This window comes from Mauremys reevesii, linkage group 23 (genome assembly GCF_016161935.1).
Source record: "Mauremys reevesii isolate NIE-2019 linkage group 23, ASM1616193v1, whole genome shotgun sequence".
NCBI classification, from domain to species: domain Eukaryota; kingdom Metazoa; phylum Chordata; order Testudines; family Geoemydidae; genus Mauremys; species Mauremys reevesii.
This window is the reverse complement of record NC_052645.1, coordinates 2893942-2902480: the sequence shown is the minus strand read 5'-3', so window position 1 is coordinate 2902480 and position 8539 is coordinate 2893942.

The window sequence follows — 8539 nt, the reverse complement described above, 5'->3', positions numbered from 1 at the left end:
CTCCTCTTCCTCTTCCTCCTCCTCCTCTTCTTCCTTTTCTGCAAACAGGTTCTCATCCTCCTCCTTGTTCTCTTCTATAGATATTTCCTCCTCCCCCTTCTCCTCTGTGTCCAGGTCTTCCTCCTCCTCAGTGGTAATGTTCTCCTCCTCTTTCATCACTAGCTCCTCCACCTCCTCCTCTTTTTCACTAATCAGGACTTGCTCTTCCTGCTTCTCCTCCTCCTCTGTCTTTAGATCTTCCTCCTCTTCCTCTCTTTCTGTGTCAGGGTCTTCATCCTCCTCTGTCTTTTCCTCAGGGGCAAAGTCCTTCTCTGACTGGTCTGTGGGGGTCTCTGCATCAGAGAGACAAGGGCAGAGGGTGACTCTTGCTGGGGAGGGGGGAAGAGGAAGGACAGGGGTGAGAAGGGATGGGGAGAGCAGATTTAATGTTTCTCCCTCCCATGTAAGCATCGAAAGGCAGAGAGATCCCCACAGTGTCCCTCCCATAGACCCTCAGCCCTGTGGCCCCATGGCAGAGTGGGCCCTTCACTGTCCCATCCTCCCTGGGAGTTGCTCCAAATCATCAGGGACCCACTTCCCAGAAGCTCCCCCCATGCCCCATTGCAGGGGGTGGCTCTGCAACTCCCGCTGATGTCATTGAGCTCACGTGGCTCTGGCCAGACCCCTGGGCTGGGATCCCCACAATGACTGGGACAGAGCGACTGGGTGTTAATGGCCCTTGCTCCTCCCCATGCCCAGGGGGTCTCCTCACCTGCAGTGGAGGACCACTCAGCCTCCGTGTTGCAGAGAACCTCCAGAGAGTAGCTGCTCTCCTCCGGCAACAGTTAAGCAGCTGAGGCAGCGATCCCCCAGCTCCTGCCCTGGGAATGCCTCCTGCTGGCCCATGCAGCTGGGATGAGGGCAGGCCTTCCAGCAGAAGCAAACCCAGAGCTGCGTTGCCTGGCTCCTGCCATGGGCTGAGTCCTGCCTGCCCAGATTGAACTTAGGCCACCTCCATCTCGGCCTGGATGTTGTCTCTCTCTGCTCAGCACCAGCCCTGGGGCTGGTTTCCTCCCAGTGAGCAAGGCCGAGCAGGACCATCTCCTGGGGTGGCTGGGGCCTGCTTCCCATGCCATGCGGATGGAGGGGCAGCTCTCTGTCTGGGGACGCTGGCAGCTGGTCCCCTGGCTCCGGGGCCACCTTCCTCCTGAGATACCTTCTCAGCACGTCCATCCTGGAACTGAGCAGGGAGCAGCCGTGAGTCTGGGGCAACAAAGCCTCTCAGCAATGGGCCTGTCTTGCCTCAGGGGGGATGGAACCTGGGTCCTTAGAATCATAGAATCTCAGGGTTGGAAGGGACCTCAGGAGGTATCTAGTCCAACCCCCTGCTCAAAGCAGGACCAACCCCAACTTAATCATCCCGGCCAGGGCTTTGTCAAGCCGGGCCCTAAAAACCTCTGAGGATGGAGATTCCACCTAGGGAACCCATTCCAGTGCTTCACCATCCTCCTAGTGAAATAGTGTTTCCTAACATCCAACCTAGACCTCCCCCACTGCAACTTGAGACCATTGCTCCTTGTTCTGTCATCTGCCACCACTGAGAACAGCTGAGCTCCATCCTCTTTGGACCCCCCCTTCAGGTAATTGAAAGCTGCTATCAAATCCCCCCTCACTTTTCTCTTCTGCAGACTAAACAATCCCAGTTCCTCAGCCTCTCCTCATAAGTCATGTGCTCCAGCCCCCTAATCATTTTTGTTGCCCTCCGCTGGACTCTTTCCAATTTCTCCACATCCTTCTTGTAGTGTGGGGCCCAAAACTGAACACAGTACTCCACATGAGGCCTCACCAATGTCGAATAGAGGGGAATGATCACGTCCCTTGATCTGCTGGCAATGCGTCTACTTATACAGCCCAAAATGCCATTAGCCTTCTTGGCAACAAGAGCACACTGCTGACTCATATCTAGTTTCTTGTCCACTGTAATCCCCAGGTCCTTTTTTGCAGAACTGCTGCTTAGCCAGGCGGTTCCCAGCCTGTAACGGTGCATGGGATTCTTCCGTCCGAAGTGCAGGACTCTCTTGGCCCCTGCTGACTCCACCCCAGGGGGCCCCTCCTAGTGCCTGAGTCACAAGGGCTGCTGTGCCCTGGGGAAGTGTTTGGTGCCCAATAACAGACTAGGATTGTCATCCAGGCACAAGGGTACAAATCTATCACAATCTCCCAGTAACAACACAACAAGTGAGGGAGCTTATTGGGCAGAGGGAAGAAAGGCCTGGGGTTAAGGAAAGAACAGGAGCAACTAGACTAGTAACCCATCAACAATCACAGCATTGACAAGGGGCCCGACCCGCCCCAACCAGCTCCCTCCCAGCCCCTGCGCAGCAGAATGGGAGTTGAGTATCAGTTCTCTAGGGGCTGATGCTGCCCTGTGCTCCTTGGCCGGCTTGAAATTCACAAGGAAAACAAGCAAAAGGGATTCTTACCGGGTCTTCGGTCTGAGTGTCAATGGGCACCTCCCAGGCTGTGACGCGTCTCCCTCAGCTCCACTCCACCAACAGCCAACAACCAAATATAAACTGACCCCTTTGTCTCCGAGCGCTGGCTTCTGATTGGCTCCCTCTGCTCCACTCCCCCAACAGCCAATAACCAAATGTAAACTGACCCCTTTGTCTCCGAGCGCTGACTTCTGATTGGCTCTGGTAGTAGCTCCCCGCATGTTCCGTCTCCGCCCGGCATTCCAGGCATGCTGGGAAGCGGTATCCTGAGCCCTGCAGCCATTGCAGTGGCGGCTTAACGCACAGGGGGCCCATGCCCAGGGGCCTCGGGCAACTCGGGGGGCCCTGGGAAAATCTCACCATGCTCGGGCAGCATGATTTCGTTGGTGATTGTCTTGCCTGGCATCAACAACGCTTCTGCTCTCACTCGTTTTCCATCTCACCACTGGGCTGGACTCTTTCCCCTCTTCCCCTCCCTCTCCACCCCCACATTTCTTTCCCCTTGGTGCCAAACACAACACAAGAGGGAAAAACAAAAGTTATCATCACAATCTGCCGTGATGGCTAGGCTCTCCTCGCATCACCCCTTTGAACCCCCTTTGCATGATGTTGTCACAGCTACAATTGGAAAGCACCCCACTGCTCCTGCACCCAGCATAGTCACGCTGCACAAGAGACTCTTGTCCCTTCCACTGGTATTAACCCCACAGAGCCCCAGGTCCAGCTAGGATGCACCTTATTTTTCTTTAGTACTGGGGTTCTCGTCCTCTCCTTCCTATCTCTCTTGGACTCCATCTGTGGGAGTGGACAGGGAAGTGTTACAGACACACAGACCCTCCCCCAGCTCTCTCTGCACCCTGGGCTCACACCTGGTTGTCTCCCCAATCCTTGGCGCTGTCCAGCATGCCTCCCCCCGCAGAAGTCATAGAATCATAGAATATCATGGTTGGAAGGGACCTCAGGAGGTATCTAGCCCAACCCCCTGCTCAAATCAGGACCAATTCCCAACTAAAGCATCCCAGCCAGGGCTTTGTCAAGCCTGACCTTAAAAACCTCTAAGGAAGGAGATTCCACCACCTCCTAGGGAACCCATTCCAGTGCTTCACCACTCTGTGAGTGAAAAAGTTTTTTCCTGATATCCAACCTAAACCTCCCACACTGCAACTTGAGACCATTACTCCTTGTTCTGTCATTGGGTACCACTGAGAACAGTCTAGATCCATCCTCTCTGGAACCCCCTTTCAGGTAGTTGAAAGCAGCTATCAAATCCCCTGCTCATTCATCTCTTCTGCAGACTAAACAATCCCAGTTTCCTCAGCCTCTCCTCATAAGTCATGTGCTCCAGCCCCCTAATCATTTTTGTTGCTCTCTGCTGGACTCTTTCCAATTTTTTCACATCCTTCTTGTACTGTGGGGCCCAAAACTGGACACAGTACTCCAGATGAGGCCTCACCAATGTCAAATAGAGGGGAATGATCACATCCCTCGATCTGCTGGCTATGCCCCTATTTATACAGCCCAAAGTGCCATTAGCCTTCTTGGCAACAAGGCCACACTGTCGACTCATATCCAACTTCTCGTCCACTGTAACTCCTAGGTCCTTTTCTGCAGAACTGCTTCCTAGCCATTCGGTCTCTAGTCTGTAACAGTGAATGGGATTCTTACGTCCTAAGTGCAGGACTCTGCACTTCTCCTTGTTGAACCTCATCAGGTTTCTTTATCTAGGTCCTCTGTATCCTATCCCTACCCTCCACTGTATCTACCACTCCTCCAAGTTTAGTGTCATCAGCAAACTTGCTGAGAGTGCAGTCCATGCCATCCTCCAGATCGTTAATGAAGATATTGAACAAAACCGGCCCCAGCACCGACTCTTGGGGCACCCCACTTGAAACGGGCTGCCAACTAGACATGGAGCCGTTGATCACTACCTGTTGAGCCTGACGATCTAGCCAGATTTCTATCCACCTTATAGTCCAATCATCCAGCCCACAGTTCTTTAACTTGCTGGCAAGAATACTGTGGGAGACCATATCAAAAGTTTTGCTAGAGTCAAGGAATAACACATCCACTGCTTTCCCCTCACCCACAGACCCAGTTATCTCCTCATAGAAGGCAATTAGGTTAGTCAGGCATGACTTGCCCTTGGTGAATCCATGCTGGCTGTTCCTGATCACTTTCCTCGCCTCTAAGTGCTTCAGAATTGATTCCTTGAGGACCTGCTCCATGATTTTTCCAGGGACTGAGGTGAGGCTGACTGGCCTGTAGTTCCCTGGATCCTCCTCCTTCCCTTTTTTAAAGATGGGCACTATAGTAGCCTTTTTCCAGTCATCCAGGACCTCCCCCATTCACCATGAGTTTTCAAAGATAATGGCCAATGGCTCTGCAATCACATCCAGCAACTCCTTTAGCACCCTTGGATGCAGCGCATCCAGCCCCATGGACTTGTGCTCTTCCAATTTTTCTAAAAAGTCCAGAACCACTTCTTTCTCCACAGAGGGCTGGTCACCTTCTCACCCTCCTGGGCTGCCCAGTGCAGCAGTCTGGGAGTTGACCTTGTTTGTGGAGACAGAGGCAAAAAAATCATTCAGTACATTAGCTTTTCCACATCCTCTGTCACTAGGTTGCCTCCTCATTCAGGAAGGAGCCCACACTTTCCTTGACTTTCTTCTTGTTGCTAACATACCTGAAGAAATCCTTCTTGTTACTCTTAACATCCCTTGCTAGTTGCAACTCCAAGTGTGATTTGGACTTCCTGATTTCACTCCTACATGCCTGAGCAATATTTTTATAGTCCTCCCTGGTCAATTGTCCAATCTTCCACTTTTTTTAAGCTTCTTTTTTGCGTTTAAGATCAGCAAGGATTTCACTGTTAAGCCAAGCTGGTTGCCTGCCATATTTACTATTCTTTCTACAGATCAGGATGGTTTTTTTCCTGCAATCTCAATAAGGATTCTTTAAAATACAGCCAGCTCTCCTGGACTCCTCTCCCCCTCATGTTATTCTCCCAGGGGATCCTGCCCATCAGCTTCCTGAGGGAGTCAAAGTCTGCTTTTCTGAAGTCCAGGGTCTGTATTCTGCTGCTCTCCTTTTTTCCTTGTGTCAGGATCCTGAACTCGACCATGTCATGGTCACTGCATCCCAGGTTCCCATCCACTTTTGCTTCCCCTACTAACTCTTCTCTGTTTATGAGCAGCAGGTCAAGAACAGCTTTGCCCCTAGTTGGTTCCTCCAGCACTTGCACCAGGAACTTGTCCCCTACACTTTCCAGAAACTTCCTGGATTGTCTGTGCACTGCTGTATTGCTCTCCCAGCAGATATCAGGGTGATTAAAGTCTACCATGAGAACAAGGGCCTGCGATCTAGTAACTTCTGCTAGTTGTCGGAAGAAAGCCTTGTCCACCTCATCCCCCTGGTCTGGTGGTCTATAGCAGACTACCACCACGACATCACCCTTGTTGCTCACACTTCTAAACTTAATCTAGAGACTCTCAGGTTTTTCTGCAGTTTCATACTGGAGCTCTGAGCAGTCATACTGCTCTCTTACATACAATGCAACTCCCCCATCTTTTCTGCCCTGCCTGTCCTTCCTGAACAGTTTATATCCATCCATGACAGTACGCCAGACATGTGAGTTATCCCACCAAGTCTCTGTTAGTCCAAGTCACCTGGTCTCATCTTAGACTCCATCTTCATATTGCTCTTCTCCTTCCCAGAACTCCGGCTCTGCTCCTCAGACCTGTCTGTTGTGTATTTGGTTGTCATGGGTTTTGTTACTATGGCAACTGAGTTAGACTATTAAGGGATAGCTCAGCCTGTTTCAACCGGCTGAGTGAGCTCTCTGTATATCTGTAAATAAAATGGAGGTTTTGGTTAGCGGCCTGCTCTCTGGCCTCAGGTGATTGCTTCCTACACCGGCTGCCCCAAGGATATAACACTGGCGACGAGGATGGGATTCGGTGCTGCTCCAGTAACAGAAGGAAGTAGAAGTTAAGGTAAAGAACAAACAAAAAAAAGCTGCTTGTTTGCACTGACTGTGAAAGTGAAACTAAAAATCATGGCTACTCTGACCAGGCCCCTGGAGCCTTTTGATGAGAATACAGAGCAGTGGCATGTGTATACTGAGCGTTTTGAGCTTTTTGGTATTGCAAATGACATTACAGAAGCGAAGAAGGTGCCAATATTCTTAACTGTTGTAGGGGCTAAAACCTACTCTCTGCTACGCAGCTTACTACACCCTGTTAAGCCTGAGACTAAATCTTACAGTGACATTGTGGAAATCCTGGGGTCTCATTTCTCCCCAAAACCACTGGTAATTGCTGAAAGATATAGGTTCCACAAAAGAGACCAAAAGGAAGATGAAACAGTTGTACAATTTGTAGCCGTTTTAAAAAGCTAGCAGAACACTGTGAATTTAAAGAGATGTTAAATGATGCCCTGCGTGACAGGTTAGTGTGTGGCCTCTGCAGTGAAGCTATACGGAAGCGCCTACTGACAGAGGCTCAGCTTACATTACAGAAGGCTGTTGATATTGCTGTCTCCATGGAACTGGCTACAAGGGAGGCACAATACATCGGTGTATCCCCTAGGGTGCAAAAGTGTCACAAGAACTGACCCACAAAACGGTGCAGAGTCAAGAATGTTACCACTGTGGTAAGCTGGGTCACCAGGCATCAGAACGCTGGTATAAGGACCTGGTGTGTCGACACTGTGGCAAAAGGACACATTTAGTATGCCTTTAAACAAAAGAAAAAGATGCCTGTGGTCTGGCCGACAAAAGAGGAACCTTGCATACCCTAGAGCAGACCCAGGATGATCAAGGTGACACCTCCTCACAAGAGGAAGTGCCACTGCATGTTTTGTCTTTGGCAGCGGGCTCACATTAATACTGGGTAACCCCCTTATTGGAGGGCAAACCTATATGCATGGAACTAGACACCGGTGCGGCTGTCTTGCTGGTTCCTGAGACTGTGTATAAGGAAAAGCTACAGCATCTTCCGCTTAAGGCAACAAAACTGTTCTGAAGACGTATACAGGTGAAGCTGTGCCCATGTTGGGCACTATTGATGTTAAGGTGGAGCTCAATGGACAGGCGGCTAAATTGCCACTGTTTGTGGTGAGAGGTGACTACCCAGCCTTAATGGGTAGGTCTTGGCTTGGGAAGATTCAGCTGAACTGGGCAGAAGTGCACCGGATGACTAAAGAAGAAACCAGTCTAACCCCTATACTAAGGAAACATGCTGCTGTTTTTGGAGATGATTTGGGAAGTATGAAGGAATCACTGTGACATTGAACATTAAACCTGGCAGTCCACCAAAATATCTGAAAGCCCGAACTGTGCCATATGCCATCAGGCCAAAAGTTGAAGCAGACCTGGAGCGCCTGGTCACCAATGGAGTCCTAATACCAGTTACCCATAGCTCATGGGCCACTCCTATCGTTCCAATAGTGAAGAAAGATGGCTCTCTCCGGATTTGCGGTGATTTTAAAGTCACTGTCAACCCAGTGTTGTGTGCAGAGCAATACCGCTTCCCCGCATCGATGACCTCTTCGCAGGCCTGGCTGGGGGACAAAAGTTCAGTAAGATTGATCTGAGTCAAGCATATTTACAGATGCACGTCGATGAAAAGTCCCAAGAGCTGTTGACTATTGTGACTCATAAGGGGCTTTATCGATACTGTCGCCTACCCTTCGGAATTATACTTCCAGAGCTAAATGGGTCCCGCCACAGTCATCACTCAAACAGGACCTGTTTCCTATACAGTCTGGACTGCAGAGAATCTTACCTGGCGGCAACATGTAGATCAGCTGTTGCCAGGTCATGCCAGTCTTCAGGACCCATCTGCAGTTGAGGGGTCTGACTTCACCCCTCCTGGTGAGACACCGAATCATGAGTCACCTGTTCCTGACTGTTCTCCTCCATTACTGCCTGCAGCGGAGATACCCCTTTGCCCAGCACGAGCTGATACCACCTCCTCACCTATTCGTGCTGCGGACCCTGAGCCCCTAGTACTTTCGGGTGCAACAACACCAGAAGTTCGCCGTAATCCACCTAGAGACAGAAGGCC